The sequence below is a fragment of the Toxotes jaculatrix genome, chromosome 7, assembly GCF_017976425.1.
Source record: "Toxotes jaculatrix isolate fToxJac2 chromosome 7, fToxJac2.pri, whole genome shotgun sequence".
Classification (NCBI taxonomy): domain Eukaryota; kingdom Metazoa; phylum Chordata; class Actinopteri; family Toxotidae; genus Toxotes; species Toxotes jaculatrix.
In genome coordinates this window covers 12,709,236-12,736,735 of record NC_054400.1, presented here as the reverse complement: position 1 = coordinate 12,736,735, position 27,500 = coordinate 12,709,236, and the positions used below count along the sequence as shown (strand labels likewise).

At 39.5% G+C, this 27,500-nt stretch overlaps 1 protein-coding gene across 2 annotated transcripts in view; it reads right to left on the bottom strand.

Annotated features, from left to right (window-relative positions):
* bmpr1ba (bone morphogenetic protein receptor, type IBa) overlaps positions 1–26,462 on the bottom strand; it is a 103,178-nt gene extending 76,716 nt beyond the window's left edge. For both annotated transcript variants that reach the window (XM_041043054.1, XM_041043055.1), the window contains exons 1-2: positions 26,381–26,462; positions 5,801–5,871 (exon numbers count right to left, since the gene is read on the bottom strand). The gene's annotated coding sequence lies outside the window, so the exon portion shown is untranslated. The remainder of the gene's footprint in view (positions 1–5,800; positions 5,872–26,380) is intronic.
* Positions 26,463–27,500: the final 1,038 nt, after the last annotated feature.

The window sequence follows — 27,500 nt, the reverse complement described above, 5'->3', positions numbered from 1 at the left end:
GACAGAAGCACACCACATGCACACGCTCACAGCTCACAAACACACCACCCACACACACACACACAAAATCCGACCCCACTGCCCCTCCCCATGGCTTAGAGAAATTACTGCCACCTGAAGCGGAACCACGTCCATCATGCAGAGGCCCCCTAAAGCCCCACAGGTGTCCTTTAACATGTCCAAAGGTCCCCTCCTCCCCCCTGGCCCCTCCATGTGGCCATTCATCTGGCTGCAGTGGAGGACATCAAAACAAAACACATCCCCAGGGGCAAAACCTCACAGCTAACCATGCACATGAATTACTCTGCAGTGCAGACACAGCTTGGTGCTTCCAACACTGTGACAAGACAATCAGACTATGAAATGTAGATCTCACATTACGAATTTTAAGTTGGTTTCTTAGGAGAGTAGTAGGAGAACAGTATCGTTCCGCACAAAACACATTTCATTAGTATTCATGCTGCACTCTTGTTGTCATCAAATGTTTTTACTATGTGCTACACAGGTTGAATCCAACTCTGTTACTGTAGTTCACATGCCCTATTGTTCTGCTTCTCATCACCTCTGTGTTTTGTTTTGTTTTTTGTTTTTTTTGAACATGCTGATCTGCAGCCAGCAACCAAAGAACAAATCACTTCATCCTCACCAGACTTGTGGTGTGAAGATGATCACAATGAGTTATAAGAGACAGGTGGACAACACTCCAAAAAGACAAACAATGTGTTTCACAACGCAACATTTCAGCTGGCTGTGGTTGAAAGGACTGTTACTAAAGAAAACAACATTTGTTTAAAATGGAGAGAAAATGGAGCAATCACCAATCTTCGCTAAATGGCATTCAAGTGAAAAGCACAGAACTCGCCAAATCCAGTCACTCCACATTATCAGGCAGTGGGCTGACAACATAATATGCATGGCAACAAATAAATGCTTTTCCATTGTAGCCCACAGTTCATCTTTCTCTACAGTGAAAGCACACTGAGTGCCTTTTTTTTTTATTGCCAAAGCTAAACAAAAAAGCGAGTGACTGAGATCAAGATGGAACGAAACAGTTGTGCAGATATTGTACAAAGAGACAAACAAAGAGGCAAATGCAGGTAACCACACAGACAGACAGACAGACAGACAGGCATGAAGGCAGCCATTGCGACAGACAAAGACAGAAACATAGACAGCGAGACAGTCAGACTTTTAGAATAAACACTGGAGCTCTCAGTGTCGCCCAGGAAGAAATTCTTTTCTTTGATGTCAAGCCATGTGACCTTGCAGCAGTCTGAGGAATTGAAGCACCGTCCAAACAAACGTCAACACCACTAACACCCTCAAGGTCAGTGTGTGTGTGTGTGTGTGTGTGTTTCAGTCTAAATGTTGGTATGTGCACATGTATGTGTGTATGTGAGCTAAGAAGATGGGGAGGGATGTATACCCAAAATTGTGGGCTTGGTATGTCAGTTACACATTTTATTGCTATTCTTCTTTCTCAGTGTACAGTACTCAAAACTATTTTTTAAACAGCCAATATTTTTCAGCAGTGACCCAGGCAGCAGAGAATAAAAGTTTAATTAAAGTACATTTTAAGTTGGATTTAGATATCTTTACAGCTGCTGTAAATATTGAGGATGTCAATTTCTCAAATAACATTTCCGACAATGTTACAGGAGTGCAATGTTAAACTGGTGCAGTTCTCTTTTAAGACAAAAGATCAAGTGTTCTTTAAGGCCTTTACAAATAAATCCCCCTGAGAGTAGACTGCAGGTGGAGTGCCTGAATGTAATAAATACAGCAGTAATGAATAAAGCTATTTCATTATATTACAACTTTAACCATCTGCAATGGTCCCACATTATCAGACATGCATGCAACAATGCGACATGCGACATCATGTGACAGTGGAGGTTTGGAAGGTTTGGATTAGTTTGTTTTAGTTTGTTTTCATGTCAGGCTTTGCTACAACTGTTTACAGTGCTCACACAGTGCCCCACAGGATTGCTTATTATCTTAAATGAGTAAGTTCCAAACACCAACTAAAATTTTATTCATGCTCCACTCCACTTCTGTGTGTTTCCCCCCTTACTTTGGCCACTGTAGTACACATGCCAGTCTCTCTGTTTTGCCTCATCACAGCTGAACGACCACAGAGACAACACTGCTACACTTTGAATACAGTCCTCTCACTGCTGGTAAACAGTGGTGTCCCATTGCAGCAGTTTATTTAGGAGTCTGTTCTAGCCCAAACAGGGCTTATGACAAAGCCAACTGCTCCCTCTTTTAGACCACTAAGTACTTTCTGCTGCTCCTGCTCAATGCTAGTAGGCTGCTGAAGCATGTGGACAGCTGTTTGTGTGTGTGTATGAGAGAGAGAAAGAGCAAGGGAGAGATAGAAAAGAAAGAAAAAGACACAGGGAGAGAGAAAGAAAATGGGAGGCCGTGAGAACTGCGCTTACAGAAAAACCGTCATCACAGCAGCTCACACACAGTGACGAGTGAGCAGCACTTGAGATCTGTCTGATAAAACCTTGGCTTGAGCAACTGAGTGGAACCTTATAATGCGTTTACTACATGCTTGGAACTCAGTAAAAGCTTAACTACAATACACTTTCACTGGCTTTAACATCCTATAAAGTGTAGAGTGGAAAACACAAACTATAAACTACTTGACAAGTAGAACTTCAACATAAATGTTTAGGAGAGGAAAAAAAACACAGTCTTCCAAACTTTTAACTTGAATTATCTTTTGATGTTCATCTGATTGCAACAGGTGAAAGAAAACTATAAGTATGGTGCCCCCTTGGGGACAAAGAACATGCACCCCTAGTGACTGATGTGGATCCACAAAGTGCAGATTAAAATTTTTGGATGTTTTCATCTTGTATATGGTGTTATTTCTGAGGTGATCTAGTGCGATATATAACTCTTCTTTACTCTTGTACAAGTAATTTTAAGGCCTCAGTGTTAAATGTCACCTCCAGTCAAAAAGACTCCTTCACCGTTAGCAGCCACACAAAAGCTAACATGTTTCAATCACTGGAAATCTCTGCCATGATAAAACCAAAGCCTGCAATGGAAATTCACCTATTTTATGATGTCTCGCATGAGAAATATTAGGAACAAGAGCATTTATCCATTGAAGAGAATATTTATGCACAATGTGGTTGGTATCTACAACAAATGCACAACAGAAGTCCATGGAGTGAGATGTAATGGAAAAGCACAAGGAAGCTTCTTTTTTTTTTCATTTCCAAGTTCATGACCTCACCAATAGCTACTTCTCTCTTCATTTACACTCACACACCCATGCTCTTGCACTGCCTCTCTGCTCCAAAGTGTGTATCTCAGGGTAGAGCCCAGTCATGTTGAAAGATGCTGTTGCCAGCACACCTGTGTGTGTACGTGTGGGTTCACATGTGCATTTCCTTCCGTGTATATGTGCGTGTTTGTGAGTTTGCCGCTGTGTATGTGTGCACATGAAAGCACCTTCTCATGTTACAGCAGTAATGGCCCTGCTGAAACATGTGTCTCCCACTCAAAGGTTCCAGGCTAATGTTTAATACAGACACCACACATCAGTGTTTCCTCTACAACTGGCTCTACTGTGGGTCACCTAACTTAAAGAGTAGTTCATTTACCGACTAACAAAGGTTTGATGGAGCTGGTTTGATCAGTAGGTAATTCGATATGCTACACATTACACATACATTACACAGAATTGGAGAAATGACAGTTATAGTGTAGATACAGAAGTTCCTCAGAGTAGTGATGATATGCATCTGAAGAGGGGCCACTTTTGCATTTGTATTAAGTATCGTTGGAGTGATAAAATAATTAGTTTTGTATTCAATTTCTGGTTTTAAAACTTAAAGTTAAAAAGCCTATTTAAATATCTGTTGACATTATAGTTAGTTATCATTTATCAATGATTTATTCAAACCCTATAACAGTTACACTTGACAACAGCAAAAGTTATAAAAAGACATAAACCCACAAAAACTACACCCACTCTGCCAACCTGGACACACAGCATAAACACAGAAAACTGAAAGAAATGTGATACATTCTAAATATCTAAATCCCTACAGTAAATTTGGGATCAAGATGCTTTCACAATGCCTTATTCACACGGTGTGTCCCACACGTCAGTCCACAACGCTCTAAAACATGATGATCTCATTCCACTGAGTGAAGGCAACCTGGCTCTCTAATGGAGGCTTAACTACTTCTGAATGCTTTGGCATCTTTCTGTGATTGTGATGAATACATTCAACAATGTGCATATGATGATGACATACTCAAACACACTGTACTTTTAAAGCACCAGTTGCAACCAAGAGCACACACAACTTGACACGTATCGAACGTGGACATAATCAACCAGGAGACGCCTTGTATGAGGCATTATCAAATTCAAATAACCCCAATGAGAACCCCTCCTTCACCTCACCCTAGTGACCAAGTGCCAGCTGCTCAGTATATTCTCAACTGCTGGCTGAAGTGTGGTCTTTACTTTAAACAACCATATGTAAATGTGCATTCAGCAGCACCTGCCTCCCCTCACTGAATGGTCCAGTGTCCTCTAAGAAACAAATATGCACTGGTGGAGAATGTGCTTGTCCAGATGTCAGCTGTGCTACAAACAGCTTTCCTTTATACACTTGCAAGGGCCTCTTTTACTTTGTTGTCCACTTCTACACAGTCCTGTAGCACCGCTTTATGTGAGAAAATGAGAGTATTTTGTACTGGAGTTGCAACAATGCTAACAGCTAACAAAAGCCATAATTTTATTAGCAAATCACCAATGGCAATGGATCATTGGTTTACAGCAGAGTGGATGCGTACAGTGTTTTAGCAAGCTACTGGTGCATTTATATGTGTGTCTTTGTGCTTTTAGAGGAAGGCCTGGTCTCAGTGACTGACAGTAGGCTGCTTGTAAAGCATGAGATTATGCATCACAGATGTACTCAAATGCTGAATAGCCGTGGTTCAGCTCATGGTGATTTTACATGTTACAAAACCTCCTTAGTTGTTGTAGTTGTCCATGCAGCTGGCTATAAACTGCTCCCAGATACTAATAAATTTCCTCTTGGCAACTGAATCTAAATCACTTGTGTTAATGCAGGCTAAGGTTACAGATTGCTGTCCCCCCAGGAAACATTTATATTTGCAAGCAAGCAGTGCTCACAGCTTGGTGGTTCTATCGCCAAATTTTGTAGATGTAAACAAATGAAAAGAGCATGAATATTTTTTACACACTATAATACTGTCTCTCTTGTGCAGAGCCACTGCTCAGAGGCATTAAATTCTGTTCACAGACAATGTGCTTGAGGGAAAGAGAACAAGTAGCAAAATACCACTGATCCTGTAGGCTACACGGGGAGTCTTTACAGCTCAAGTTAGATATTTTAGGACAAGTCAAATATACAGTAATTTATGAAGGATATGGTGTCACTGTCTATATGTTGCTCTTGGCAAGTTTGGATTTCAGAGAAACATGCAATGTGAGACTGTCTCCCTTCACTGCCATCCTGGTCCTTCCGGGATATAATGTAGCTGCACTCTGTTATTTTTTTTTTGGTTATTTTGGTTAGCTCCAAAATCAAATTTTGCAAAGAAAGTAGTGAGGGGGTCCCAGCACTTCAGTTCTCTCTTGATGAGGGCCTGACTGTTTTTAGTTTGTGTATCTTCTGTTACTTTACAATTTCTAGATTTTCTTAGATTTTGTATTTATTTGTGTGCGAATGTCTAATTTGAGAGTGCTAATCCATCACTGAATGACTAATAAATATAACTTGGATTTTGCTCTTACCTCTGAATTAGGCCTGATATAAGAGGAGCTTTACTTTCACAGATGGGTCTGGTCACACAGCTCTACAATCCCTGTGTAAACACACACAAAAACAAACACAAGAAAATACAGTAAGAAAAAACATAGACTGTATGGTTACTATAAAAGACAGTGATACAGACTTAAGATTGTTAAATAAAAAATTCTACACATTGACAAACCGGTTATCCCCTGGTTCATTCTTTAATAACTTTGTACACCGCTAATTTTTTTTAACCTACAAAATGAACAATGATTATGGTACCTAAAAACATCAAATGTACCGGGTTTCCTCAGCTATAACTTTTCTTAATGCCAAGCAACTGTCATGTACATACACTTTTTTTTAATTTTATGCATCAAATCGAATGAAACATAACTCAAGTCATACAAAAAAGGGGCACATACTGTAGCTTTTTAACGTTTTGTTTTCTGTAAAACAGACATGCAGGTTGTATGCCAAATTTACACATTTTATTAGATCTTGTGATTGGAGGGTCAGGTTGTACAGATCCCCACCTGTAGAGTTGGAAAATTAAACTCAAATAAAAATTCTTTATATAAACATGACACTCTGGGCGGGTCCATTTCTTCATCTCTAAGAAAACACAGCCTCCAAAACACTGTAACTCACACTGGATTCATTTCACACAACATTTCTTTTTATTGCCACCCTATAAACCACTCCGGGCTTATGCATGTGTGAGTGTGTGCGTGTCTGTTGTGTGTCTGTCTGTGGTCTTTTCTGCATGTGTTATCCCCCATAGTCAGAACCACCACTAGACAAAGAGGTCAATTCATATTAGGTGTTAAAAAGGCCAGATTGTCCATAAATCAAAGCTCTACAAACTTTAATTCATCTCTCACACCATAACCAGTGGAAAAGAAATTAAAAATATTACATTTTCTCAAATAAAGGTGCCATTCAGTTCCTGACAAAGAAGGTGACATAGCATTTGGTAGTTGGTGGTTAATACTTCTTTTAGCTCAGACACAGCTCCACTAAAATATTAGCCCTCAGGACCAAAACACTCCATGCTTTATTAGTCATGACAGAGCACAAGCCTTATCCACATTAAAATGAAATGTATGCTTAGATATGCTTTTAAAAAATGTCACACAGATTTAGAAAAATAAAACATGAGTTTGTTTGCTGACAGACAGAAGATACTGAATGAGAGTCATCGTAACATCTATAAGAATATGAAAATATAAGCCAGGTCCGGGCTTGACTTCAAGAAGAATGGAAGATTTATAGAGCATGATTAATTACTCAAACTCATTTTTTTGGCAGCGGCTCTGCTCTAAAGACAGAGAGAATTTGTTTATAACAGGCTAAGCTGAACTAACACTGAATTATCAAATGAATATGTTTGAAAATGAAAAAGAAAAACCGTTGGTAATGTTTGCAGAAGGTAAACCGATGAAACCTACTAGCCTCCAGTCTGATAGAAAAGTATACAAGTCAGTCTTTGTTTGTGCCAAATGTTCCCAAACAAAAGAATCCTATCTGTTTCTATGTGACCCGACCTGAACAGTGAAGGGGCAAAATACCCCATACCATTACAAGTCTAAGCACTCTTGCAAATAATAGCACTAAAAGTTCCTGGCAATTGATATACATGTGAAAAAATAAAAGAGAAAAACTATCAAACTATCATTAAATTCAAATTTTATATTAAACCATGATGGCTACATGCCTTACCACTGGGCTACCACCTCAGTTCATATGCAAGCTAACAACCAGTTGTTTTACCAACTGAGGGAAATGGCTTCAAATCTATCTCATGTGTGATCTGAAGTATGTGGGAAGGAGAAAATGCCACTGTGGGTGTCAGTTTACAGTCCACCCTTCAGGTATCAAAAGCAGGCGTGTCGTAGCGAGAGCCAGGCTGTGTGCCAGACAGTTGGTTGTTTCTAAAAAGGATCAGTGAGGTGGATTACTGCTTAAATCCCTTCTTTCACTGAGTTCCTGCAAACTGTCATTTCGTTGTCTGCTTTACAATGGCCAATGAAAACACTGACAGGTAAGATGACTTGAGAGAAGAAGCAGCCTGCACTGGAAACACATGAATATGCAGATGGACACAGAAACATTTTCTCATGAGCAGTGTCCTTCATCTGCATGTTTTGTTGTAACACACAAATTCTCATCTATGTGAAAACTTAAACAGATGACAGAAAGGTGTTGTTTAGAGGACACAGATGTGAAGGTGATGTATTCCGATGACAGACAGATTGAGGTGCTCATTCACTTTGGCAGACAAGCATAATGCATGGTTACATAAACCCATCCAGACACACATAAGTATAGCCTGAATTTGCTCTATATTTTAAGCGGCATAATGCACAGACAATGATCAAATATAAAATAAAATCTCAATATTGTCACTCACTCAGAAATTATGCCAACTTCAAGGACTTTCCACATCATAGATCTCAGCATCACTGTTATCAGGTAAAAAAAAAAAAGCCTATGTAGTACCTTAAAATACATTTGAGGGATAATATTGACTGTGTACAACCAGTCCTCAATTGGTCCCAAAAAATCAGATAAGTTTCCAGAATTAAAGCCCAATGCACATCTGAGAAGGATGGGAAAACAATTGAAGAGGAAAGGAGGAGAAGGGCAGGAAGAATAGATAGCTATTATTTTCAATCTGTACATTACAGATAAACATGACTGACATGACATTATTTGTGCATAATAATGGTCATATTTATTCAAAGTCTTGAGTGTATACACATATACACAAACTGACCATAGGCAAAAACCTGTATGAACACATGAAGCTGTCAAAAACACACTTATTTTTAGTGCTTCTTACAGGTTTAGAATTTATTTGTGTCACAATACCACTCTCATTCTATCAAACTCTTCAGCTGCAGTGCAAAGCAGAAATAAATTCTGTATCTGGTGAAAAAAAAATAACTTCAGTTATACATTCATGTGCACTCGCATTCTAAGTCACTGCATTTATAACACTGTGATCGATAACTGTCCAATGCTGAATTTGTCATGAGCTACATTTTCAGACCACTCTACAAGCTGACATACCACCCACCCTCCACCATCTGCACTGCTGTCCAGCAAAACAGTGCTGCCATAGAGGTTTTAGTAAATCCTAGAAAACCATTAGAAGAAAACACATGATCAAATTCATGTGAGTCTGTAAATAGCCAAATGTCGGAACAGAAGATTGATTCATACTTATGGTTAATGTGGCAATCACTCAGCAAGCCTGGCCTTTTACCCTGTACTCACACATTGCTGCTCTGAGGCACTTCTGTTAGTCTTGCACACACGGGAACACACACATGCACCCCACCCACACAGTAAAAGTGCACACCAGCAATTATATTAAAACCTGTATTTCTTCCTGGCAGGGTGCCTGATGTCCAGTGTCTAGGTCTTCTAATGAGAAACGCACACATACTCTGTGACAAAAATCTTAAACCCAAAAAACAAGGATCCAAACTTCAATAAAACTAGATTCAATCCGAGCATGTGGTTTGGTGTGCAATGTGAAATTGGTCACTTTCATTTATTAAACTGGCACCAGGTCTTTGTTGTTTTCTTTTGCCTTCTCCTTTCTTTGTTTTTACCCTCTCTTTCTCCATGTCTCTGTAACACATATTCACAGGAAGGGTATATTCCACAGCCAGGAGCAGCTCTGTAATTGTATTTACAACAACCTGGCTGGATGAGATTACAATGAAAACCATCCAACTCATTTACAGGCCAGAAACTTCCCCTGAAAGGCATCACAAACCATGGCTGCTAAATTCAAATACCACTTCAGAGGTGGATATTACTACATTACAGAGAGGGAATTAGAAAAGGACAGAAAATGTTGAAAGAAAATATTTGGAAAACAAAATAAATGGGATTTACTGTATATGTTGAAATTACTGGAACATTTAGAGAGGGGAGGAGAGGCGGCGTATCCCAGTCTGCGAACCTACAGGATAAAGTTTGGGATTTGAAAGCCATTGATCACTTCATAGTTGCCATATTCTCCTACTCAGGGTATATACAGCAATCCTTAAGTTAAATTTAATACCTTTTTTACTACCTTCGGATTTTCTTTTAAAACCATCACGACACTGAGTTGCAAGTGTTAATCAGCGTCCTTATTAACGTTGACACAGATTTTGACATATATAACACTATACACAACAGAATAGATTTAGAGACTCACTGATGTTGACTTCATATTGCACACATTTATTTCACTTTGTGAATAAAAATAAACAAATGACAAAACATAAAATGTGCAATGAAGAGTACAGTTCCATGAGGCAGGCATTCACTGCACGAACTGCTGACACATTACAAGCTGGCATCTGCTATATGAACTCTTGCTGATATCACTTCACAAACTGGCATCCACTAAATGAACTGGTGGTCTAAAGTTCCTAACAAATGAGGAACATCAATGAATGTTCACTGCAAATGCTTTGGAAAATAATCTGTTTTACTTTTTTATCCTTATTCCTTATTATTATTTTCTTTTATTCTATTATTTATGATTTTAATGTAATCTGTAAAGCACTATGAATTACCTTGTGTACGAATGGTGCTATATAAATAAACCTTGCCTTGCCTTCTTCTTCTTCTTCTTCTTATTAGTAGTAGCAGCCTAAACATTGTAGCAGCAGTAGTAGTACTACTAAATGACAAAAGTTAATCTTAATCACTGGCCAAACTTCAACTGCTCTCTCTGCCACAGGAATGTTCCTCCCAGTATCGAACATGGATATCAAGCTGTTTATTCTTTGACGCCTGATGGAGGCTCTCATCAAACATCAACACGAATGGCCCAGCCTTGTTGATGCCATCAATAAGTTGTTTTTTGAAGAACGATGCTAATCCAAATCTGATAATGTACCCGGTTTTGTCTTTACCACACGTGAATGACTTCGCGATGTCAGAGTCGGGAAACATTTCTTTAAACAGCTCCGCAATTCCTTCGTTGGAGTTCAACGAGTGGTGTTTAACTGCAGTGTTTGGACACCACAGAGCCTCCGCGCGCAGTGTTGGTGTGGCGCCCATAGTCACCCGCAGGTTAGACGTAGTTGCTGGAGCCGTAACGTTGGCTTGTCCCGTGGCAGTAGTTTGCGGTGGTGGTGGTGCAGCAGCAGCACAGAAACATTTTTATGTTTAGTCGATTGCTTATGCTACCGAAGTGCGTTAGCTCCCATCCAGTTCACACTGATGTTTTTTTTACAAACTGAACAATAAGCCTGCCGGTTATTCCCTACTACAGGCCTGAGCCAGTCCTTAAACGCTGGATCTTCCACCCAGCTGTCAGAAAACTTGCATTTGCCCATGACGACGACAATGGTTGCCTGGACGCTGATTGATATATCTAAACTCGTCAGAAACGTAAACCAGCCAGTTCACTGTCCAGGTGAGCTGAGCGCGCACAGCGTTTGAGATGTCGAACGACCACTGAATATGACGTCATCATCAGTCGGCATCAATCATACAAAGTTGAGACTTCAGGATTGAGACGACTAACGATTGAGACTAACACGAGTTTTTGTAGGTAGAATTTCAGTCAGAATAGGACACCTCATAGTCTGAAAAAATAATACCTATTTATAAAAAAAAAATACCTCTAAACCACATTTAACACTTTTAATGGCCTTAAATTTGGTAATTTTGATTTATCACCTTTTAATACTTTTTAAAACCCCGCGGACACCCTGCTACTATATGTTTAGGAGAGACCCAACAACAAAAAAGTTAAATTCTTGTTGAAAGTAGAATGTGCTGAAGAAGACCATGTGAAGGGAGGGAGAGTGAGCGCAGTGAGGCAGAGAACAGGACTGATACTTTTAATCATTTGTAACAAGGAACACAGTATGTTTTCTCCAGCTAGAAAACAGATCTCGCTCACAGACAGGCTTCATTTAACTTGCATGTCAAGTTAAAATTGCACTGTTTGCATGCATTCAAAATTCAAAGTTATGCGAAGGGGAACAGCATGTCAAGGATGATCTTTTTTAATTCTTTAATGAAAAACATTCTCAGGATCTATTTATGAGACAATGGCAATATCGACGCCAACGGCACAAAACAGGCAGCTTTAATTCTCTTAGGCAAACTCCTGCCAACTCCAGTAAAATCCAGGCAACCATATTTTGCATGTAGCCTTACCTCACCTGCACTTTTCCCCTTGACGCAAACCTTTTTGATGTAGTAAAGATACTGTGTTTCCAGCACAGATGGAAGATATAAACTCTGAAAAGAAGACTTTTTAAAGTTTAGCTTTTGTTTACCATATAATGTCCTCATTTTCATTTGGTCACACGTCCCACTCCTACAGTTCTCAAATATCCTATCTGTATGTTGTTTTTAGTTCTCAACAAGATGTTGTCACTGAAAATATCCAAATTTATTTTGCTACCTGATGACAGCCCACAGAGGGACTCACCAGAACTCCATCCTGTCAGTCAAACTCAAAGCGTCTGCAGACCACCCCTGCTGGCTGCACCTGCCAGAAAATGTCAACTGTGTCTGCAGAAGTTTGACTGACGTGTTGACGTTGGTGACTGACGTGATGTGTTTCCCCAGAAAACACCCCCAGAGGTGTGAAGTACAGTATGGAGTCATGAACAGGTTAGAGCTGTGTGCCTGCATGTGCACGTATATGTGTGTCATGGTCATTGCAGTGTGAATTTTAGGAGGTGTCTGAGATAGAGAACAGCAGTTTGAAGGATATGACTCATTACTGTTTCTATAGACCCCTTAGTTTGTACCTTCTCTACCTGCAGACTTAAAACAAGGAACAAACCTATTTACTTGCCAGGTTACCAAATCTTTTCCACGTGTTTGGTCTGGAACTTTTTTTCACCTCAACACTGAGAGGTTGAAATGTGTTGTGTGCAGAAGGAACTTATGTAGTTTAACAAGACTGCAACACAGAAAATTAGATACTTTTTGGCCAGTTCTTGTTTTGTTTCTTCCAATAGAAATGGACCGACAACATATAATATTACTGACTTCTTGTTTTAATGTAAAAGTGTACTTTTGGACTTTTAAGGTGCCATAGTGACCTCGGGCCTTTACTTGCGAACGAGTAGGTCGATGGATGAACTTAACACGTCTGAAAGATCAAAACAGCTGAAACCTGAAGCACCCCAACATTTATCGCACCAGTCAATTAACCTGACATCTCCCTTCTTTTTGTCACCTCTTCTTTTATTACTTAAAAACAACAAACACACAGGGACTCAAACCACAGCGAAGAAGGCCCACCGTGAAATCACATGCTCCCCCTGAGCAAATCTAGGGAATTATGCTCTCGTGTCTCAAATCAGTGAGAAAGTGAAATGTTTTCCAACTGAAAATTGCATCCACTGCTGAAATTCACTCGAGGACAGTTCAAGTGGATATGAATTTAGGGCACAAGCCTGTTTATTTAAACATTAAATTCAGTACTGATCTTTATAATGAAACCACTGTAAACATTTTAAGGATTGCTTCTTTGGTCTCAAAACATACCATACACAACACCACGCTGCTGCTACAGAGCCCCTTTGCTTACTTCAATACAGTAGACTCACTCACTCGATGTTCTTTTATGACATGCTATTTGTGAGGCCTACCCTACCTGCACCCCAGTCTGACTAAATCCCCAAGAATGTGGAGGAGAGGAGCAGATGAAGAGACAAGGAAAATCCAGATATCTGATACTTCTAAATTGGTGTTTCAATAAATCACAGCACAACAACAAAACTGCAGAAAATTACATTTTTTGTTAGCCTGATCATTGCTGTGATGATTTTGCTATACTTAGCAGTTGGACAACAGTTATGTTTAGAAGTACTTAATAATGTGATTATGGCCAATAGTCAGAGTAAGGCATCACTCCAATTAATTTGTTTACATGGTTTAGTGAAAGTATGACACTGTTCTTTTCAGTGTTTAAATTAGAATAAAAAAATGTGCCAGTGCCCTAGATCAGCAGCTGCCCATGCACACATTGCAGGCTATTGTAAGAAAGAGAGAAAAAAAAGACCATATAAAATGTATATCATACATAGAGACATCTAAATTTTGTTTAGTGGAAAAACGTATTTTTTTAAACGTATATTTATTTTATTCCCCAAATGCCCTGAGAAAAACAAACTGATCTGAGATTGGCTTTCAATTACTATGTGATGGTACAGATTTATAAGTAACTGAGAGAGATTACAGAGCTTATCACAGGGCTTTTATTTTGGATGGATGATAGTTGAATGATCTGTCAGGGTTATGAGTAGAGGGCTGAATGAAAAAAAAAAAGCAGACAGCAGAAACACAGACAGAAAACAACATCGAGAGGTAACGAAAAGGGCAAAGTAAAGGGCAGAAACACGCAAAACTAATTTATATGGGATGAAAACCAATCTTGAAGGAGAGCCACTTCACCATGAGAACGCCTCGTGGCAACAAAGAACGTCCACAGCCTCCAGATTATCCTTAATTTCCTGCAGCACAGGGCCTGGATATGGCACAGCTCAAACAAGTTCTCATTGCTTCATTACATACATTTGTAAAGGGTCAGGAAATGGTTTGGAATCAGCGCTTGAGATCCGCATGGCACAGTAGCATCCTTGCCAATCAAGAAGTGAAAAAGACCAACAGAACTGACAGTGGCTAATAATACAGGGTTTGGTGTGTATATCAGAATGTACAGGGAAGCATGTAAAGGCAGCTGTGAATTAATTTCCTAATAAATAGTATTCCTTGTAGATGCAAGCAGAGCATTGTACAGTGAAGATTTCCAGACAAGAACAAAGAAAAAGCAGGGGAAGAACATTGGAGTGCAAGTAACAGTAGGACACAGAAACCAACCAAAACATATGTAACTCTTCACATTTCTTGGAAGTACAATAAAGATTATGGAAATTACTCAAAAAACTCTCCACCGTGTGGGTATTTTAACAGACTATTTTAGTTAATCTTTTAAAGCATTCATTGTTTTACCAGCTGCATGTTGAATATTCCATTTATATTTTATTTGACACCCTTCGCCTACCTCGGTTGAGTTTAAGCTCACCCAACAGAGCCCCTCACATTTGCCTGTGCCAGTCTGAGCTTATTAAATCTTAAAACAGAATATGATGTTTGGTCAAATGGATTGTTTTACTATTTTATGAGCTTGTGCCTTATTTCTAATACAATTTTTTTCCATTTTGTGAACTGACAAGATGTCAAACAACACATGTAGTTAAGTCAAGTTCCTGGCACCAAAACACTTACAATGTTAGAGCAATAACTATCACTAGCAAAGGAAAATATTCCCACTGCATGAGCCAAGTATGAGCAGGAGTGATCAAGGACACCAACAGTGTAAGCCTCCTTTTAAACCAAACCATGTTCAGACCATGTTTCTTGTTTACACCAAACCTCATGACGAATGACACTCATGAGACAAGCTGTTTACACTTGGAAGCATAAAAGTCAATGGGTCACATTTCAATTTTACATTTTTAATAATTGAATTTTCTTTCATTTTTACGCACAGGGAAATTCAGCACAAAAACCACTATATAAATGAAATATTGTTTTATTCAATAATAAGACATGTTGTCGTTTGAGCTGTGAGTCATCTTTGCTGGTAGCTGGACAAGACAAATGTTTCAAACCAAAATACAACCCACATGTGATGCGGCTTAAATGTTGGTATAAAAAGCCAATAACAATGTTTGGGCAAAAACAAGCGCCTTTTCCCCCTCAACAATCAAAATATGGGGCATTTAAAACTGAAATATTAATCTAGTACAAACATTTTAACATTTCTAAAGCCTCAACAAAACATTAGTTTGTCATATAAGAGCTGTTGGCTTACCACTAATTCTCCATCATTTGCTTCCTATTTTCTATCTCACACGTTCTCAGACAACAAAGGACAGCCTCGCTGGGTGGATTCCCCCCACACCCCCACCTTTTTCCTCCAGGCGGCCGCAGGCCTCGTAAATGGCTCCAGACGCAAAGACTGTGTCCACCATCTGACAATGATTAGGACATGGCCTCGCTGAATAGAAGTAGAGCCTGAACACTCAATTGCAGGAACACACCTTTAGATACAGCAAAACTAAACATGCCACCCACAAGTTTCGACATTCAGGCTGGAGATGCCAATCAGCAGTGAAGCTTTGAACAGCTTCATTTCATTGTTGGGACACACAGAAGGGGGAATGCATCAAAGAAAACTGAGAAAGATGCTGCAGAACAATGACCATTAGACAACTTGGACCAAAAATCTTAAAATGCTAAGTCTCTTAATATGAGAATAATATGGTAGAGGGACCTTGGAGAAGAAACTGAATCCAATAAATGGTTGAAAATTTTGGCTGGGTATGTGAAAGAAGCGAGGGAAAAGATGTATGAAAGTTCCTACACTGTATACAGAAATGTAGTTTGGTCAGACCACTTTGGATCCAGGTATTAGAAATTCTGAGTAGTTAGTTTGGTTCAGATATCCCTTTAAGTCCAAAATAGTTTGTTTACTGAGGGAACTGGACCCAATTACCAAACATATACAAGGGGGCATTGTCTGTTATTATTGTGGGTATAATAACAGTCTGAAGTTATTTTATGACACAACAGCTCCAGAACTCATGTCAGGAGTAAGGAGGAAGGAGTGACTCCCTGGGACAGGTTGTGGGCTTCCATTAAAACAGAAGATATGTCTTCTAAATAGATATCAGTTAGTTAAAAGCCAATGCCAATGAGCGTATAGATGTTTTTTGGGCATAATATAAACATATCTATTTTAAGCATATATTGTATTAGCATTCTTTGTCATGCATGTACAGCAGCCATATCACTTTTCTGGATATTTCTTTCTGTCTTCCATTCTTTCTTTCTACTCATTTACACACACACACACACACACACACACACACACACACACACACACACACACACACACACACACACACACACACACACACACTCTCTCTCTCTCTCTCTCTCTCTCTCTCTCTCTCTCTCTCTCTCTCTCTCTCTTTCCTTCTGTCCCTCTTCTCCACCCAGACATCTGATAGTGATTATAGCATAGCCTCAAAAACACAACTCACTTAACTCTCCACTATTAAGTGACTTGGTACCACTGACATAATTTGTTCATCTACACGCAGAAACGCACACTCTCTCTCTCTCACACACACACACACACACACGGGCCCCTGGAAATTTTGCACAGGTAAAAAAAAGACAGTTGTTGAGGCACATGAACACACACCTCAATCACGCCACTACATGCACTCACTCCTTCCTTCCACCCCCTATGCGCCCATTTCAGGCAGGACCCTCATCCTGTCAACCCCCTTCCTCCCTCCCTCCATCTCCAGTCCCCTGGAACAGAACAGTCACGGCTGTGTGCACCGTTGATTAGCTAGAACCTGAACCCAGGGGCAACACTGGAAAGCTCACTGTTCTTTACTGTGTTTCCTTTTTAGAGAAAGGGAGTCTCTGACAACTTGGCTTCCCCTGACCTATTACCTTATCTTTTACTAATATAAGCCTAACATTAAGACAACTTTCACCGTTACTAAGACACCTTTTCTTTAACTGTCATCAGGATTCAATAGATGACAGCATTGATGAACAAAGCTGAAGAAAGAAGAGAAGAATTTAGCTGAAGCAAGATTGAAATGCTAGTGGAATGTGTGGATGTGGTCTGGGGTTGTAATTGTGGGGTGTTATGTGGTTACTTGAGTGCATGCAGGCCAATGTGTGTGTGTGAGTTTGTGTGCGTGAGGTTATTTGTTATGACTAATTCCTTAATCCCACAACATGTGCCTGAAACCTGCAACAGATGCCTCCAAGGAGAATTTGCACACACACATACACACAGAAGAAAACACATTGCACTGCTGTCATTACTATTAATCCCTGTGAACTGTGCCTGCTGCAGCCGGTCATGTTTGAACAGGAGATCCATGGGAACAAGGTTTAGAGAAGAAACAAAGAATTATTCGTCCTTGACTGTCAGTAAGCTTTCAAAAAGAAACTGTGGTATGTTTTACAATGTTTGTGACAAATTATATCATTTTGATTTGGCAAGACTCACAGAATCCACACGGTGAATTAAACAAACTTGCTGATGTCTGTCGACCTCCTGCTCTCTGTCTGCTTCTCTGTCTGCTGCAGATAGGACTACATTAGCTGGCAGCTGTACAGTGATTCACATAGCAGCTGTAATCGATCCTTCTATCATCCATTGACCTGAGTAGCCCTGGAGCTATAGACTTTTTTTTCCTGATTTTGTAAAGTAAAAATGAAATATAAAATGCAATGCAACACTGGCATGTATCAAAACAACTGTGCACCAATTTCTAGTGCCCAGAAATGATTAAGTTAGCTGAACACTGTCTAAACACAGTCATGTACTGTTGAATGTGGCACAACTAGACAATATAGGAAAAAGGTTTGAATAACATGAAGCTCTGTTTTTATGTTGCATGTACATTTCTTCTGTTAGTGTATCAACAATATTACAAGTGTGTGTATTTCATTTCACAAAAACTATATGGACAAGATGTAATATATTAAATGCATCTCCTAAAGAGTCCAAAGTTAATTTTAGGTGATTAATGCTGACTTGCCTTACATGCTGGTACATCTACACAGCTTCCCTGGAAAAGGTGAAGGTTTTCCTGGTGGCTCATCTGGCACAAGCCCATAACACCAGCACCAGCATGAAATACTTTAAACCTAGTAGAAAAGTCACAAAATAACATTTAAAAGCAAGCAACAGCTGTTATATAAGGCTTACTGCAAGGTAGGAGCACAGGGTGGGTGCTTGGATGATTTTTTTCCCTACAGGAAGCTGAGTGGACATGGTTCAGGGGTTTCGGCTTGTAAAAACACTGCTCCCAGCATATCACATTGAATATAAAACTAGTGACCATGTGGTGCAGGTTTGTGTGCACGCACGCTCACCTGTTTGGTTATGAATGTGAAGATAGGGATGCTGGTAGCTCATGTTGTGTGCAGGAAAATATATGCATGGTATACGTGTGTGTGTGAGCAGCAAGAATGTCTCAAGGAATTGTAGCTCTTCATAAAATAATGAGCATAAATAAACAGACATATTTTCCATTCATGAACTCCTGATGAGTGATGCTTCCTGTGCGAGGCCATAATATAGTGGCAATGTGTGTGTGTGTGTGTGTGTGTGTGTGTATATGTGTGAGGCTGACCTGATATATAGTCATTTGCTTGATGGTGTTTTGGCTAGGAACCTGCAGAGGCCTGTTAGGGACATCTGGTCTCTCTTGGACTCTAAATTACTCTAAATTTCTTTCTCATTTTGGATCTCTCTGTCCCCCTGATATAGCACAGCTAATTCAGTGTTGGGCATCTGGTCAGTATAGTTTTTTTTTTTTTTTTTTTTAATATCACCTAATTAAATCTACAAACAACAGCCCCCCTGCTATAGTGTCTGGCATAATGCAATCTATAACTTTTACCTTCTCCTCACATTTCCTCCATCTACTTCCCGTTCCTGTTACTGGTTTCCAATTAAAATCATTGTTAATCTATAAAGAAACTATACACCAGACTACATCATCTCACCAGCAGATGTCAGTGATCAATATATTCGCCTCTGGCTGCACCTATCAATAGGTTGATTCAATAAGCATTACACTGTTGCACAGTACACAACACAAAGACTCCCACAGGCCTGCTTCACATTGTAACTGCCCTGCGAGATAGATATGTATAAATCCACCGGACATGTAAGTGAAGAAACAGGCCCCCTCGAGATTTGATTTCATATGCATCAGATTCAGTATCCTGGGGGGAGAAATTTGATTTAGGGTCACTAAGATTTAATTACTCTGGAATAATTACTTTGGAAAACACATTGAAAAACCCATCATGAATTTATGTCTCATGAGAAGCTGGTGTCTGTACAGGCAATGCGGACGCAATTTCAGCCAGCAGGGTATCAACGATGTGACGCAAAGCAGTACATCTGCAGCAGCGCATTTGCTACTTGTGTGTGCAGAGCAACGGAGGGCTTTAAGAAAGGGAGAGGGAGAGAGAGACTGGGAGAGAGACAGAAAGAAAGAGAAAAATAACAACCAGTAACAACCTCTGAGTTTGATTATACACATTATACCACATCCTTTGCCAAGGACACATCTGTACAAATAAAAAAAAAAGAAAAAAGAAAGCCATTTATCATTCCAGGCCAAAATGCATGTGTATGGGGGACTACAGGACAAGTCAGTAAAGACTACCTGGGTTTAAGAGAGTGAGACAGACAAAGAAACAGAGCAAAAGTCAAAGAAGAAAATGCATACCACAGAGAGGTACAGATAATACCTTTAACTCTTTGAAACATTACAATTTCTTTTTCCACTTAATAACATTTTTTTCTTGGCCTCCAGCCTCTTTCAATTTGACCAACTACCTGTAAGTCACCAGCTTCTCTGTGTGTCTGTTTACCTCATTTACATCTTCATGCTAGAAGTCTCAACGCAGAAACTTGGTCAGATAAAATGTACAGGTGGTCTGATTTTGTGTATTTTCTTGTGACTAGACATGTTGACATCTTGATATATGCAGTGAAACAGAACTGCTTATGTGCTTTACACAGCCTGTCTTTTAAAACAGGAGGTCTGACCTTTAACCTTTTCAGACATTCTTAGAAAATTAATAACTGGGAAGTAATTTCTCTCTGTCGGTCTCTCGCTCTCTGCACATATAGAAAAAGAAACCTGGAAACTGACAATTGATGCTGTCGTCTATCCAGAATAACTCAACCAGAGTTAATGAGTTTTTCCATATTTTATCAAAACTCCAAATGGATAGCCAAGCCAAGTAAGGGGATGTCTAGACCAAGAGATCAAAAGGTGAAGGTACTTCCTGAAACTTAACAATGACACTTGCTCTTAGGCAAATATTTCTCCCAGCACTGATGGAATGGCACCTCAAAAGAGGCACCATGAAAATTGGGGGTCTTTGGTTTGGAGGGCAGGAGGGATGAAATTGTCCCAAAGTGGATCCAGATGGTTATCTTTCTCTCCTCAGACCCTTCTCTTTTTTCCCCTCAGTCCCCCACTCATCACTCCATCATTTCTCTCATGAACCACAGGCCTGGTGATTACTCTGGTTAGGAATGAGCCAAACCAAACATGAGAAGACAAAGCTGTGGTCTGTGAAATAAAGAACAGTCTCACAGTTCAAAGCAAAAACAGTATGTGAGTTAAAGCGTCCTCAGGGCTCAAGCTGTTTATGTTTGTGATCAGGGCAGTTCTTATCAACAATACGCTGTTTTTTATTAGTCGCTGAAATGTAAAATGTTATAGAGAAATGAATATGACAGAGGTGAACATTCAAGCAAAGTGATCATGGGGGTGCAGATGCCAAAAAGAAAAAGAGAGAAAAGAAACTAAAGAGGAGTGGCTGAGCTGTATGACCTGTGTGAATTAGAGAGCAGTGAGTGAAAATAGCCAAATCATGAGATCAGAAGCTGGCTGGTAGTATGTTTTAACATCCGCCCAGTGGGACACAGGCCCAAACTGATTCTGTGGGCTATTAGTCGAGCTAATAAATCATAATTTAAACATGTTTTATACCATCAACCTATTCTGTTCTAAGTGCAGTATTATAGCCAGCAGCTCTACTTTAGCCACAAAGTTCGTCACAGTAATTTTCTGATTACTGTGATCTCCTTCTGGGTCCTGGCGTGGTCTTCAATAAACACAAGACTGGAACATTTCAAGTATTGTTTCTAGAAAGGTGCTGATGCCAACTCTTCGCCACATCATTCAAAAGGGAAGAAAAAGGAGAACACCGGGGTAGGAGTGGCTGAACTGTGTGCCCTGTGTGAATTATAGAGCACAGGGACAGAATAACTCCATCGTGAGATCAGGAGAGGCTGTGTGTTTAAATATCCACCCTGAGGGGGCACAGGGGAGTAATGGAGAAACTGATTAAGATAATGACACTGTGTGGCTGGATGATCTGATTCTAAAAAGATAAGCACGGACATGAATATAAACGCACCCTATATTATATACATGCATACACAAACCAACGCTATCACACAGAGACACATTCCTTTGAGTCCAACTCACTCTCTCCTACCACGATGCAGCACATGCAAATTCACTGTTCATCACAGTCACACTTGCTGATAACACCCACACCTACTTCACCTACACTCCCACATAATTTACAAGCAGACACTTCAGTCTTCATACAACCAGTAAAAGGAACCAACTTTATCAACTTCATCTCATTCACATCACAGACAAACACAAACTGTTCTTATATGCATATAATAGCTACCACAACCCTCTATCAGTGTCTACCTCATCATTTATCGACAGTACAACAGCAGTATTTAACCCAGCAGGCAAATTTCCTGTCAGATGTTATCTTGTCTCTGCAGTTCATGCCCTGTCTCTTTTAACTAGAGTTGTATTTACACAAATATATTACTCACTGGTCTCTCCAACAGAGATCAAATTTCAGTTTGCCGTGGCTGCCTAACAACAGTGGTACAACAATGGTACAGTTTATGTTTTACCCGAAAAAGTATGAGCTCTGATTCAACTTGTGAAGTGCTTACTCAAGTGCCACATAACTGTATATTCATATACACGCTGGAAATGACACTCACTTTATTTCAGATAAAAGACTTTTATGTGATTAAAGTCTGACCACTACAATGTTGTAAATGAATGTTGTAAATGCTAGTGACTCACCATGTGGCTCTTTCACAGAGACTTTTTAACGACTCTCTGTAAAACCTTCTGGTGTGCAAAAACGTAGCAATTTTTAACAACGCGCAGGTTGAAGAAATTTCAAAATTCTAAATAAGTTATCGGAGTTACTGGAGTTTAACATATTAAAAATTCATTTTGGTTAAATAAATAACCTGATCTACTGACATACACTGTCAAGTGTGATGAGCAGTGAAAAAGTATGGTTGAGCCATGTGTGCGCGCATGTGTCAGTGCATACTTGTTTGAAGATATCAAAGAAGCACAGGCAATAGATCACAATTTCCATCTAAAAAGGCAAGTGTCAAACTTTTAACTCATCCCAGCATCTGAGGACAACAGAGGAAAACTTGATAGGATCCATGTGTGTCAAAAGAAAGACCACACACACACATAAACATTTATGATCTTGCTTGTGCAATCACTATTTAAAAATTCAATATGTGACTTGGGGGTTCACATACTGGAATTAACTGTTGCAATAACAATGCCAGGACAGGCTTCTAGAGCAGAACGCAAAATGTTTTCAGTAAGGTAAAGACATCCATGTAAAGCATTTACTGGAAGTGGCCATACTTACATTAGGATATACTTTGGTTTCCTGAGCTTTAGACAGCTGAGGGAACCATTTGTCAAGATAAAGTACACAAAAGCTGTGCGCTCCACACCACTGAGAGATAAGGAGGAAGGGTATCACCTTGGGGAAAATGGGAGCACAGCTATCCTTGATAAATCTGACACAAATCCACTATGACATCTGCAGTAAGACATGTGAGAGCTGCATAGCCTGTCTGGTAGACACAGATATCTCACCACAGTGACCTCAAGTGTCCCTTAAACAACTGTTTGTTTTCAACGTGTGCTTTGATTTTGCTGTATTGCCCTGCCCTAGTGTTTTCTGCCTAAAAAGCCACACTGATTAAGACAAATTCCTGACCACAACCATGCTCGAATTAAAGGACTGCAGAAGAGAAAACAAGGGAGAACATGCTGCTAACAGAAATTTACACATATTGAATGTAAGCAATGCATTTTCTTGTGTTTCCTTGTTGCTCAATTTCCTCAAGAGAACAGAGTCAGGGATTTGACACATGGTGATAAATGTGACAGTTTTATTTAACACATGCTACATTCAGTTTTCATTAAGAAAGCTCCTTCAAGACGGGTTATTATCTCAAATCTATAAGCTTTGATGAAATTTCAAAGCATGAAGGAAACCCTGCGAAAACTATCCAAATATCCGTTTCAGAATTCAGGTTAAGATAAATACAGGAACATTTCTATAAATCACGTTGACACTGTAATTAAGAAAGACGGATCTCTGAGAAAAAGGCCTCAGGCTTAAGGCTCTTATCTCTTTTTGATTGTTATCAACTCAATCTCTAAGTTGAGGAAACTGGACATTAGAGAAGCTTAACACTGGCAAACTGTGGTTGAGTTCACATGAACTATTAGTTTTATTCTCATTATAGCCTTTGCCTTGCTGTCTTACTTATAGTTATTTAATACATCTCACTAGGTGTGTTTACCTCGACAAAATAAAGTGCTGACTATAATTTTATTCAGGTGCTTAGGGCATTTACATTTTTCTAAGGAAGGTTGCTCCCTCTTAATGGAGAATCATGAGAGGCTTTAGGATCTGACATGCAACCATAACGGCATCAGATTGAAAAAAAGGTTAAGACTTTTCTGAATGTCTTCTGGATGCTTTGTCTGTTTGGTCTTTGTTCTCACTGAACACTTTCAGTCTATGCACACCCATTTCATTAGCTGCCACCACTGTACTTCTTTCAACAACCCCCACTGTTAAATCCAATTTAGCTTCCTTTGTGAACTTTATGACAACTACACATTTTTAAAAAAAAGAATCTATGTTAAACAATACTGAGGTGTCCATAAAGGGAAATACATCTGCAGTTTTTTTTCCTCTCATTTTGACCTTGACCTTACAGCACTTAAATCAATCAGATCTTACATGCCATGTGGTGACGGGAGTATTGCTCTATTGGGTCACTGGGCATGTAAATTTACTCCTTCACTATCTTCTCTGTCAGGCTTTTCCTCTTTGTGTTCCACTCATCTTCTCTCCAGACAGAAATTGAGTTTGTTTTTGGCAAATTTGCTTTTCTTGGCGTGTAGATTAAGCTCCAGCAATGTGATCTGAATTTCCAGCAGCCAGTCTCAGACACCTCGTCTCACATCATGAGGTGTATGAAACTGTTAAGTGTCTCAGCTGATCTCTGTCACACATATATACACACGTAAGAAAAGAAAATGAGGGAAACGTTCTGTTTACAGCTGCGATGTGAAACTCAATTACACAGCCAATTAAGAATGTGGCTGTTTCGCAGATCTGCGTGATGTGTTCCTGACCTAAATAAGATTGCTGCTCCCAGTGAAGCTTCAACAACTGCATAGACTTACTAGATTGACAGACAAGGAAAACAGTACACACACACACACACATCTGGACCTCTGCTTCTCTCACTCATATGTGCCGAGCATTTTTTCTGCGTGGTCCCCTGGTGTTACTGCCCCCAGACCCCTAAAATGAGGTGAGGTAAGATTTGGAGCCGCAGTATTATACCATCTGGATATACATTCACAAATGCTCGCTCAAGTGCACGCATATACACACATACAGATATACTCTTGTCATAACCCACACTGACAAACACCTGGACCTGGTTACTGGACTCGGAGGGAGAGTTGAATAGTGTGTGCATGCCTGTGTGTGTATAAGTGGGGTGTATGGGGAATACTGGGCTGTAGGTTATTCAGTGCTGGAGGCTGTGAGGTTCATTTTATTTTATTTTTTTTTTCCCTGCCTTCTGAGCCCTTGAAGAAGGGGGCTCACTTCACCAAGTCTGAAAACTTGAAAAGGCAGGTCATTGCTACTATAATATATAGATCGATTCTCTCAAACACAAAGAATCTCGACAGAGGGGGTGTTCAGCTTTTTGTGATGGTAACTGGAGATGAACATTTTTACAGAACTCATTGGAAAATAAAATGAACAGATATGTTTTATGTGAAAGTTCTGAAAAACATAATAAACTATTAGATTTCTCTAAATAACTGCTAATGCAAAATCAAACTTGTGATAATTATGGTTGTCTTAATGACATCTGCTATCAAGGTTTGTGTCTGTGCTCTCACATCTATAATTCAGCAACACATCCAACTGTTATTATGACACTGCCCGTCCATTATGCGGAATATCTACAAAAACTGCCGAGATTAGAAATTATAAACACATGCAAACACTTTCACAATCATTCACACAAAGATAATGAGAAATCTTGGCGCCCATCTTACTGCCACTGTTCTATTATTGCTAGCTCACTTTTGGGACATTTTCCAGATGCATACAAGAGTAATGTTCCATTGTCTTTATATTTACACAGAACTGACCATACAATTATGTGGACCTACTGAATCTATCTCAGTGGGCTAAGACCCGTAGGCCTGCATGAAGTCATTTGTTGGACTCTTTTTTTGGAAACAATATAGGTCATGTACCACGATGCTGCGCAAACTACTCAAACTCTTAAAACTTATCACAGCTTTTCTTTCTTTTGCTTTACATCATGTAACATCGTCTGTATCATCACCGAGATGAAGCTCACACCACACGTGCAGCAGATTGTCAACACTCAGCAAACAAAAAGAGCAACGCCTGTCAAACTTTCCGGAGCGATAGCAAACTGTTCCGACTAAAAACAAACACTGGAAATGCAATGCTATGCAAAATTAAAAAAAAAAAGTAACTAACTGTTTGTTAGAGTCACCTGCCTTCACTTCAAGTTTACTCACCTCAGGCTACTTTTCTTGTTTTCTTATTTCGATGGAGAGGGAAAGTTTTAGCACTCGGTACTCCGGGCACAGATTCGCGTCGGTCTGTTTCCACGCCGGATTTGTAGCCTCACTCTCTCTCTCTCTCTCCCTCTCTCTCTCTCTCTCTCTCTCTCTCTCTCTCTCAACTCGCACGCGCATTCACACACACGCGGTCACGTATTGGTCTCACACATGAAAACCTCTTTGCTGCTCGAGAGTTCACTCAGCTGTATGAGAGGTGATTAATGCCAAAGAAAAGCGGTGTATTAGCTGGAGAAAAGTGATTGAGTGACTTCTCTGCTGCTCTGAATGGTTTTCCAGAAGCCACTCAACTACTTTGTGCGCAATAAATAATAAACAACTAAATATGCCTAACTGCACTGTCTTCAGTGCACTTCACTGCCTTCACAAATAATAACAAATTCACTAGTAACCTGGAAGTCACTTGGACACAAGACCGGTTGTAAAGGATCGAAGGACTGTAGTTTTGTCGACAATTTATTAGACTGTCAATTACAATATCACACATCTTAGGAGAGATAATGACAATAACATTTTTCTGAATTGACTTTTCTACCAAAACATGTTATTTTTAAAAACAAACAAACAAACAAAAAACTAAAACTAAAGTATGTGGATATTTACCAGTGACAGTTTTCAGTCTTTGGAAATACGATCACATATTTTCACTCTAATTTGATGGGAAACTACACAAGTGTTATGTGAAATAAACATCACAGAAATGTTGAGGATAATTCAGTACAGTATGAAGTAAACATCTGGCACTGCCAATTCTGAATCATATGTAAACTATCATTATGTTAAATATACATGTAACATAAACTGCTTCAGGATGATTCAGCCTGACCCATGTCTTTGTTCTGTCCAGCTGCTTCTCATACACAGATATCACATTTTCTTTGTCTACACTGCTTCCTCAATGACTGATTGTCCTAAAATGAAAAAAAAAAAAAAAGAATGTACCACCATCTCATAAAACTCTGGTTGGAGGGTGTAATGGCACACCTCAAACTCAAAAGAGTTAAAGCATACTATCCATTCACAAAGTTTGACATGTTCTAGCTACCTTTTCTTCTAA